The following is an 11,563-nucleotide window of genomic DNA, read 5'->3' on the forward strand; positions in this document are numbered from 1 at the left end:
GTAAACATTGTAAGAAAAAAATGCCGTATACCGAAGCTAACACGAGCACTATGCAAAAACACTTACAGCACCACCACAGCTCTCTACTAACTACTGCACCCGCGACGAAAACATTAAAAAAAAATTTAAAAAATTGTTTCTGTTTGCACTTGTAGTTTTAAGAGAGCAGTACTTTGGTTATTGATATACTTACTGTTTGCATTTAAAGTGTTATTTTTCTGTTATTTACACATTTATTTTATTTATACTGTTTATTTTTTTTAAATAAACAGTGTACAGCACCTAAATTGTTTTGCATTTTGTGATTTTTCAGTTGAATAAAAAAACTATTTTCCATTCATATATTTCATCAAGGATTTCTTTAATTTTTTTTTTAAATCTCGTCTCGTCTCGTTCTCGTGAACCCAATCTCGTGATGTGTCTCGTCTCGTGGAGTAAGCGTCTCGTCACACCCCTACCGATAACTGATTTATGTCACTATCCCAAGCTTAAAATACTGAATAAAATATTAAGCTTGCAGTTATGATTTCTCAGAATGTTTTGATGTGACAACATAGAAATGATTACACACAACGTTGTTCCACAAGGGCCAGTCAGCAGAGCAGCCAGAGGGTAGGTAAACATAACTTCGGCCACTTGTGTTTTTTAGTTAACGCAGCTCCTTGGTGGTTGAGCAAGCAGCAAATAGGGCGGCTACGGGGCTGAGAATGATTCAAACTCACAGTAAATTATTGTTTGGAGGCCGACACAGCGACGGACAGCGGCAAACACTGTAATAGCACAGCACGGCGCCCGGGCCTCTGTTATTGCCTGATCAATTCCAGCTTGATTACACAGCAGCAGAGGGGAGCTGAATTACACAGGGAACACTTAGGTGCAGTCAGAGATTGGATCACTGATGTACTGTAGGTCTCAGGGTGCGATGACTCGGCTAACACACCCAGTCACGGTCTTGTTCCAAAACAGTCTCTCAGCACTAAAACGTCTGCAGAGGACACACTCCTCCCTGTGTTCAGCTACAGGAGCCAGTGAAAGATCTCTGCACCACCATGAAAATAACAACCAAAAATATGTGTCAAACCATTCTGAAGTATTGTGGTGCTGCAGAGACGTCCCGGCCTACAAATCCTATCCTGCAGACTGCAGACCACATCTTTATTTGGTACAGATCCTCACAAACATCTATGACAATATTGATACAAACATGATCATTCCCTTTAATATCGTGAATCATATTGCAATTGCAGTCAAAATAATCGCAATTACATATTTTTCCTCACACCGTGCAGTCCTAATGCTGATTAAACATCGACCTATACCAGTCTATGCTAATCTATCAAAATGTATTCATCAGATTTTCATTATATTGAAAATAATTCATAATTGCTGCATATTTTACAAAAGGATTAGGTATAATTTAATTAGATTAGATTAGATTAGATTCAACTTTATTGTCATTACACATGTACAGGTACAAGGCAACGAAATGCAGTTTGGGTCTAACCAGAAGTGCAATAGCAGTAAGTGCAGGATATACAATGGTTCCGTAAGTGCAAGACATGGATATGTAATGAATAAATATAGAAAAGAATACTATTATAAACAGAGTTTTACAGATGTGTTTGTCCTATGAATACAAAATATAGATAACAGGTATTGTGAGCAAGATTTACAGCTAGGAATTTGGTGGATATTACTATAATTGCAAATTTTTTACAGATATGTGCAAACAGCATAATATACTAATGAAATAAGGTAAAGTTTGGGCAGAAACTATCCGAATTAAAGTGCGGTGGAAAGTAATTGCATATTACAGTTAAAGTACGGTAGTGCGGATGTAAATGTAAACAATTGGTACTGTAAATAAATAAACAGTCAGCAGTGCAAATGAAATGTAAGTAGTGCAAAAAGGTAAGTAGTGCAAAAGATGCAGATGTAAACAGTCGTTACTATAGTAACAGTCAGCAGTGCAGATGAACATTATAATATTGCAGATAACAAAATGGAGGCAGGTGTGAGGAGGGAGAGGAGAGTCTGTCAGTATATGAGGGGAGTGGGATCAATGAGGATTAGAGTTCAATAAAGAGACAGCTCTGGGGAAAAAACTGTTCTTTAGTCTGCTGGTCCTGGTCCGGAGGACCCTGAAACGCCTGCCGGAGTGCAGGAGAGAAAACAGTCTGTGGGCTGGGTGAGAGGAGTCCTTCAGGATGCTGCGAGCTCCATGCAGACAGCGTTTCCTCTGGATGTGCTCGATGGCGGGCAGTGGAGTCCCGGTGATGCGCTGGGCGGTTTTCACCACCCGCTGCAGTGCCTTGCGCTCTGCAACAGAACAGCTCCCATACCACACTGTTGCACAGTTTGTCAGGATGCTTTCTATTGCACAGCGATAGAAGTTCACCAGGATAGTTGAGGAAAGCTGATTCTTCCTCAGTGTCCTCAGGAAGAAGAGGCGCTGGTGAGCCTTCTTGACCAGGCAGGAGGTGTTGGTTGACCAGGACATGTCCGCCGAGATGTGGATCCCCAGAAACTTGAAACTGGAGACACGCTCAACAGCCATTCCATCGATGTGGATGGTGTCGTGCGTGCCTCTTGGCTCCTTTCTGAAGTCCACGATGAGCTCCTTGGTTTTGGTGGTGTTGAGGAGCTGGTTATTTTCAGTGCACCATGTGGCCAGGTGCTGGATCTCTTCCCTGTAGGCAGTCTCATCGTTGTTGCTGATGAGACCAATCACCGTAGTGTCGTCCGCAAACTTGATGATGGAATTAGATTCGTACACAGGCTTGCAGTCGGAGGTGAAGAGGGAGTAGAGAATTTAATGTACAGTAAATGAGATTTATTGAAAATAAATTCCAAAAATAAATGTAAAACTAGTGGGAATGAGTGGGAATGACGTTGCCTAAAGATGCCAAATGGAATTGGACAATAACTTATACAGACCGGAGCAATTTTGTTGGAGGACAACAAGTGCACGGTAGACACGGAAGACAACACACGAGTTCATCAATAAAAGCTAACAGAGCCGTGCATTTAATCACATTTTGATCGCAATTTCAATTCCCAACAATCACAATAACTGTATTCGAGAAAAACTATTATTTTTGCACATTACTTTTTACAAGTAAACTCTTATTCTCTTGAGTTTTCCGGAGTGAAAAAAAAGACCAAAAAAAAGGTCCAAATCGTGAAAGTATTAGGGGAAATTCACCGTTGATTCGTTTAACTCATTCACTGCTTTTAAGTTTCAATAAATGCAACATCTTTCCAAAAGTCAATGATTAATTGTGTTAAATAATTGTGACTTCAATATTGGCCAAAATAACTGATTATTTTTTCATAATCAAGCCGCCTTAAGCTTAATTGTTCCACATTTTGACTAATATCAATTTGTCTTTTATGTTTTCATGTTATTCTTTCATAACTTCAGCATGAAATTGATGACACTCGGAACATTCCGGGATGGAACCCTGTTGTGTGTTACAAGGGGCTCTATGCGGAGCTCCTATGGAGCCATATCAATGCTACAAAGCCATCACCTTCCGTTAGCATCCCACTACCTGCCGTTAGCATCTCACTACCTGCCGTTAGCATCCCACTACCTGCCGTTAGCATCCCACTACCTGCCGTTAGCATCCCACTACCTGCCGTTAGCATCCCACTACCTGCCGTTAGCATCCCACTACCTGCCGTTAGCATCCCACTACCTGCCGTTAGCATCCCACTGACTTCCATTCGTTTTGGTGTTTAAAGACTATTTGTCCGTTGTTTATTTCTAAAGAAACACAACACTATATAAAAGGCTCCGTTACCTTGTATTTCATGTTATGGCTCAGTAGCAGACGTTTTTTGTGAAAACAGGCTAACCATTGCGTCATAACCACGCGGCTTACTGTCGCACAGTAGAGGAATTACCGTGTAGTACAGGCAGAGATGGGAAAAGTACTCACTTTCCGTACTTAAGTAGAAGTACAGATACTTGTGTTAAAGAATACTCTAGTAAAAGTGGAAGTACTGATTAAACTTCTTTACTCAAGTAAAAGTAACAAAGTACAGGCTTGGAAATTTACTTAAAGTATAAAAGTAAAAGTAGCCTCGCGAGTGACAACCATTTTTTATGCAAAGCTTCCTGGAGCACACAAATGTTACTAGAGAGATGCTGAGGAACTCCAGTGGACATGGAGGACACATCTTTATATGACAATGGCTACATTTTAAATGGATGTCTGCCAATTGGCCTAAAACATAACATATTATTATTATGACAGAAACTGGGACTCCAGGTTAATTAAATTCCGACTCATTAGCAAGATGAATTCAGTTGTGATTCTGTGAGAATTCACAGATCTATTTTCTATTTTTAATCTTTCCCCCAAACATTTAAAATAATCTACATTTATGTGTGTGCTCAAATATGGCTTCTGGAAATAAAATAAAGGATTAAAATATGAATGACTAAACAGACATTAATGAAGAAGTTCCCCAGCACGTTGGCCAGGAGTCCTTCTTGATGCCTACTGTCTCAAACATCTCTCTCAGATAAGGTGGAGGATGATGGGAATGTCTTGCTGTTTTCTTCATTTTCAATCATGTCGCCCTCATACTACTACGTTAACACCATCCATACACTATGTGCTAACGTTACACCATCCATGCTACTATGTGCTAACGTTAACACCATCCATGTACTAGTGCTAAGTACACATCCAACTACTATGTGCAACGTTAACACATCCATGCTACTATGTGCTAACGTAGCGCCATCCATACTACTATATGCTAAGGTAAGCGCCATCAAGCCTCAATGATTTGCTGTGAATAATTCAGAATCTGTTGCGTTGCGTCAAATGCAACGTACAGTAGATATGTTCCCATCCATTTAGATTGAATATGGTATTGATGACGTAAACAATAATAAGATTAACTCCAGTGAAATGATGTGAAAGTTGAGGACTAGATTAGGACTGGATTAAAGGTGATTCTGGTTTCCAACTTGGCCCCAGGTGTGTCTGTTAAAACACAGACGGAGACAACTTCTCTCTAGCTAAGTTTCTATCCACTTGTCAATTGAATTACAGTATCTGAAGTTCAGTAAAAAAAAACAAAAAAAAACTCATGTGAATAAAGCTGGTGAAAGTGCTGATGCTTCAATAAAATCAACGTGTAACCTAGCTAACAGGTGAAGAACACATCAGAACCACTAGCTAGCTTACTTTAAATGTGAAGAACTATAGACCAGTAACAGGCCTAAGTGAACTGACAACATGAGTTAGACGACTTACAGTTCTCAAAGATGCACACACACATTCTCATCTGATTATCCTCAGCTCTCTTTTTCATTTCTCTCACTTTTCTCTCCGTGTAGCGCGCGCACCCGCTCGCGGTGTCTGGCGCGTGTCCGCGCTATTCCCCGACATATTCTCTTGTAGCTACAAAACGAAAGTAACGAGCCAATTTTTAAAATGTAAGGAGTAGAAAGTACCGATATTTGTGTTAAAATGTAAGGAGTAGAAGTAAAAAGTCGCCACAAAAATAAGTAGTAAAGTAAAGTAAAAATATCAGAAAAGTCTACTTGAGTACAGTAACGAAGTATTTGTACTTCGTTACTTCCCATCTCTGAGTACAGGGTAAGCTTGCAGACAGTTTGGATTTACATTAGCTGTAAATCCAAACTGTAGCAGTAATTAGCCTGTGCCTATGTTATCTCTTTACATATAACTACACTTTCCAACTCTGCAAGATTGGGAATGAGATTTCTCTTGGCACAGCTACGGCATTCTGACTTTATTTTCAGAATTTTGACTAAACTCAGAACTCAATACATTTTTTCACATGTGGGCCTAAGTATTACTTGTTATTGAAAACTTTAGCCTGCAACCATAGCTGCAGACGTGCAGGCCAATAGGCCCAGCTGTGTGGGCTGGGCGCCTCAAAGTCCAAGGCCAAGGGTGTTGTCAAGTTATGACAACTTTACAGGCCAAACATATGACATTATATTGCAACAACGCACTTCTGCTAACTTTGCAATAGATGGACTTAGGTCACTGTATCAGCAAATAGAGTTTAACCACCAAATAGAAAGAATGTCAACACTAGAAAACAGGGAAAGTACCTGAGCTTCCTGGAGGGCCGCTAAGAAGCCATGTACTGGGGAGGGACGTATCCAATCCCCACCCACCCACCCCATCATGCTAGACCAGGGGTGGGCCATTCATTTTCCCAAGGGGCTACATGAGAAACAGGGACTGTTGTGGAGGGACGGACCAATAGGCTGAAGTCAATTCTGCTCAATATTAATTTAATCTCTTTATAAAAAGCAGTAACTTGTCACCATTTAATCAACATCCACAAATGTAATTGTGACCAAAATGTGCAGGTTTATTGCCATTTTTCAAAGAAGAGCATTCAATTAACTTTACAAAGTGCTATTACTATTTCGTTTGTAGTCTAACTAAACAATTAGCTTTAATGTTTTTCTTCAAACATGAAAAAGTGAAGCAGACATAGTGACATAAAATGCCAACATATGACTATTTAGCATTTCATGTGCAAATTGGCCCTTGCAGTTTGGTGTTAGTTCATTCATTAGTGCAGTCAATCACACAACAGCAAATGAAGATCAGCCATCCAGTTTACGTCTGAGAGCTCTGGGATGTTTTTGCCTTTCCTGTCACAAAACTCTGGAACCTCTGCTCTCAGGTGCCATACTCTTTAAAGACCTTTAGCTGAGCTACCTGACAGCTGTGTGGTAGCCTATGTCCTAATGTTCAGTCCATGTCCTCCAAAAGTGACACAAACTGCCTGTGATTTAATGCTCTATCTGATGAAGTTACTTCATTAACATGGTTCAGTTTTAGCACTGAATTACACCACACTGCTGATGTATAAGACAATGCAAAAATACCTATTTCACTTCTGAGTTCCCTTCAGTCACTTTATCTTGCCAACGGTTCAAAAGTCCACGTTTTTTTCCTGTCAGATTGGGACAACCATCGGCTGGAACACATGCCAGTTTGTTCCATTTAAGTCCCATTTTTGTCAAAGTTTGCTTACTGTTTTTGGCCATCTTGTGGGAGATCCCAGAGCTGGTCTTGACTGCTGCATCCCTGGATGCCTTGTTGCGTTTGCAGTTTAACTAGCAAAGCTTCAGATGTCCGCTCTCGCTCTGCATCAGCCAAGTTGTATTTCTCTGCGTGTTTAGAGACTTACACTTAGCTTTATTTTTTAGTATAGTAGTGGCGATTCAAATTCTAATCCTTCAACACAGCAATCTGTTCTCTGCAAACTCCGCACACAGCAATACCTTTGACTTCAGTAAATAAACACTTAGAAGTCCAGGTTTGGTTAAAAACTTGGCACTCTGTATCGACCTCTTTCTTTCCCATGAGCTGACATTTTTGAGAGATAACAGCCTATTTACATCCATGCTAGGATCTCATGAGCTCAGTTCCCATAGACCTCAAACGGGCCGGTTAGGGCCGGCAAAGGGCCAGATGTGGCCCACAGGCCATACAATGCCCAGGTCTGTTCTAGACCGTTATTATTACTATCACATCATAGTTTAAATCATCCGAAAAGATAGAGCAGTTAATAATAAGTAACACTCAAAAAGCTTAAAGACAAAACTTGCTCAACTACAACCATTATAAGTAAAGACCTGAGAAAAGTAATTTAGTTACATGCATTTGGTCTAGGTGGCGCCCAAAAGGGCTTGGGTAATGCGTCTCAGCCTTAGAATTGTAAAGAAAAACTCTGTAATCTAACCAGGCATATAGTTCAAATCCCCACCTGAAACTTGCAACCCAATGCAATGAAGGTAAAGGAGGTAAGGGATTTACTTTGTGGCCCTCAAGACCTAGACACATGACATTTGGAAGACTACTTAGCTATGTCACTTTCTGGCAACTGACTGTCAGTCAGGATAAGAGTAGAGTAGTGTGGCATGATTTCCTGGAAAGACAAGTTGCTGCTGAGTGTAAAAATAAAAGACATAATAAATCATATTCCATGAAGTGAGTTTTTAAATGCAGAAGCCTCAGCACCTGTTGACTTGTTGTCCCTTAAGGACAGCAATCTGTGCCTGAAACATATTTAGGATTCAAATTAGAACTGAACTAGAAAATAAAGAGTGCACATTAACTAAAAGGGCAACCGACCATTTTAAGCGCCTATTAACTTATTGATTATTTAAAGCATACAAAATACATGTTTTTGCTGCAATGGAGCTTTATTTATTTAGTTGTAAATGAAATGTGACAAATGTCCTTGAACTAGGTCAATAAATCTGAAAAACATAAGGTGTGCCTTGGAAGAATCCGTGGCACTGTAAAGTTAATGTGGTTGGTAGTTAATGAGCTAACACATGTTAAACATTAATACGGTCTTGTGATTTTTGTGCAGCACTGCAGCCTAATTAGGGAGAAGTCCCTTTATACTTTTAAACTTCAACTTTTTTTTTTTTTTTTTTTTTTTTTTTAATTGAAGGAATTGCCCTTCAGTTTTTAATTTAACAGGAACAAGATTACCCTCACCCACCTTCATACTGTTCTTGGCAGTTAGTGCACCACCACAAATAATAAATAAAAGAAAATAAACAAAAAAAAAAAAAAAATTAAAATCAAATGATAATGTACATTTCACAGCCTCAAATTACACTAAACATACTTACAAAACAAGTACAAGTAGAACAATAAAAGTTGTCTCATACTTCAGGCAGAACCCCCAAAGGGTCGCCATTTTAAGTAACATTTCTGGACTGAACCTTTCAATGTGAATTTGACTATTTCTAGTTTAAGAAAAATAAAAACATCACTTAATCATGCGGCCACCGCTGGTGGAGTAGCGGCTGTCCAAACCAACGAGATCCTACGAGGGGCAAGAAGTGATGTTAAGGCAACAATGTCCGATTGGACCCGGGTTAAATTTAAGCTCTCATTTGAAATACCAAATATTGCAATCAACAGGCAGGGCTTAATTTGAATTTTTATGACTTCTGAAAAAGTTTGGAAAACGGATGACCAAAATTGATTTAGACAGGGGCCCAACCAAAAGGTGTGTGTTAAATCAGCTGGAGAGAGGGAACATCTATTACAATTCCCGTCCATTCCTAGATAGATAGATAGATCTGCTAACCTAGCCCCACGCACTACTTTAAACTGAATTAGCCCCAAGCGTGCACAGGATGAAGAGGAGTTAATCCTGTGCAGTGCATCCTCCCAAAGTCTGTCCGACAACTCAACAACTCCCCTTCCCACTGAAACTGTCCTTTTAAACAGAAGACGACCAAACCGTCCCGAGATCAAGAAGAAGCCAGCAGATGCCAGTACTTCCTGTTATTAGACCCACATTGACACAGGCAGAGCCGTGCATTAACAATGACCTCCAACAAGGGCTCTGTCTCACGCAAACGGTCTCCCTGCAGCCGAGCCAAGTGGTCTGAAAATGTCAAAGTGGCGCAACATGAGAGCAGAGTAAACACAAGTTCTCATTCAAAAGGTGACAACAGTCGCGTTCAGTGGCACAGACAGGAGGGGGAAAGAGCATGCTCAGACAGAGTAAATGCTACAGAACCAAAAGGCTTACTGTCTGAGCAGACATGCAAAAGGGGATTACACTTTTATTGGAATATCATATCACAATAGAGAGGTGAACATAATTTGATAAGTCCACATGATTTTGTACATGTGGGCAAAAAGAAACATGATTTCGAAGGGATACCGTGATTGTTTATTTTTTACGAACCAACAATAAATATGCTATCCTCCCTGGTTATTGTTGCCTTGCTAGAACATTCAAGAGACACATAAGATGACCCAAGATGACATAAAGTTACTCCGCAGCAGCCATGGAGGAAGAGAGTTGTGAATCAAATGTGGCTGCCGAAAAAATCCACAAAGCCTTAGGGCCCAAAGTCCCAAGTCAATTGTTTTGTTTAATACATTTTCCATAAATTATGGACAAGGGGCCATTTCCCAAGTTACTGTGCTGTCGCACCTTAGTGTTTTACTTGAGTTGCACTTAAGTTTTTTTAATGTGATGGAAATGATCCTTTTATCCGCCTTAAAGTGCATCCCATCTTCAGGGGCCCTGCAGATTCACCCCATCTGCACAAACAAAGTTATGCCATTTGATATTCAGCACCATACTGAGTTACTGGCACCACCTATAAATTAAGATTCACATTATGAAATAGTCTCGCAATGCCAGACCTTCCTCCACAGCGCTGAAGAGGAGGGTTTGGCTAGTCCACACAGAATTCTGGGATGGGCGTTAAACATGCTCTGGTTTACTGGCATTTCTTTAAAACCAATCACAATTGTCACAGGCAGCGCTAAGCACTGGATGGAACCACAGTGAAGGAACTTGTTTTGGTGGAACATGTGTACGTTCAAATCCACCGGAGGTAAGAACGCCAACACAGAGACAGAGGAAGGGGACGGACATCTGGCCAAACAGAGGGACCTCCGGCGGGATTTCCGGCAGCAACGGAGCAATCCCAGAAGTGGATCGTCGTTGGTCTAACCGGGGCCCGTTGCTTCGAGGAGAAAACCTCTATAGATACCAACTGAGCCATCTGGGTGCCACAAAAGACATATTCATACACCCTGATATACAAATAAAAGATGAGCAGGACATTCAGTGCCGTCATTGGTTGGCACAGAGTTCCACATTGATTGCATTAGAAATTGGGGGAGTGGGGGCTGGTGCCGGGACATGGCCGTGCGTTGAAAGGTTACACTGGCTGTAAACGGCAGAGACAAGGCCTTTATTCACCATCCATAAAACTGGCTCATAAATTCGATGCAACTCAAAAACAAATTAGTCTCAGCATGTTATGCTAATAAAAAAAAAATTAAAAAAAAGTACAGTCGCGTGTCTTTGTGCAAAGAAGTACAAAGCTGCCCTTTAACGCCCTAATCTGATCAGAGCTTGACTATCGGGTACAGTTCAGCCTGATGGCAACACTCATCAACATTATGAGGCTAAAACACTACTTATGGCTAAGCGGTAGTAAACCAGACTAAAGTGTCTTTTCACATAAATATAGAAATGCCTTTTAACTGTTTTGGGTTTCTGATTCTACAGCAGCACGGAGGAGTTTCTCCAGACAGACTTACAATTACCCGTTAACATGGAGATACTATAGACTTCTTCTATGATCCAAAACGTGATTAAAGAGACGGCCGTGGGCGCCTGGGTAGCTCACCTGGTAGAGCGGGCACCCATTTATAGAGGTTTACTCCTCGACGCAGTGGCCTCCCCATTCAAGTATAAGCTGTCCTATACAAATATAGGCTTAAAATTCCCATAAAGATCTTAAATAAATTTACCTCAGGTGGATACCGATTTTGTTCCCCAATTGATTGATATGTTCAGAGGAAATCTATCGTTGATAATTCCACCTTCATCCCAGTTTAATAGGAATGAATCCATGTAGTGGCCATAAGCTGCAACACGCCCTGTTGAAATCCAGTCAGAGACCTTTGTTACATGTCCTTCCCTATCTCTGGCTCCCAGCATTCCCTGTCATCTCTTTAATGAACACATAAAAGCACCTAAAAAAAAAAGT

The 11,563-nt window shown here is 40.6% G+C and overlaps 1 protein-coding gene across 1 annotated transcript in view; it reads right to left on the reverse strand.

Annotated features, from left to right (window-relative positions):
- LOC116686952 (attractin) overlaps window positions 1–11,563 on the reverse strand; it is a 54,838-nt gene that overhangs the window by 38,037 nt on the left and 5,238 nt on the right. The window lies entirely within an intron of this gene.

The sequence above is a fragment of the Etheostoma spectabile genome, unplaced genomic scaffold (genome assembly GCF_008692095.1).
Source record: "Etheostoma spectabile isolate EspeVRDwgs_2016 unplaced genomic scaffold, UIUC_Espe_1.0 scaffold58, whole genome shotgun sequence".
In the NCBI taxonomy this organism is placed as follows: Eukaryota; Metazoa; Chordata; class Actinopteri; order Perciformes; family Percidae; genus Etheostoma; species Etheostoma spectabile.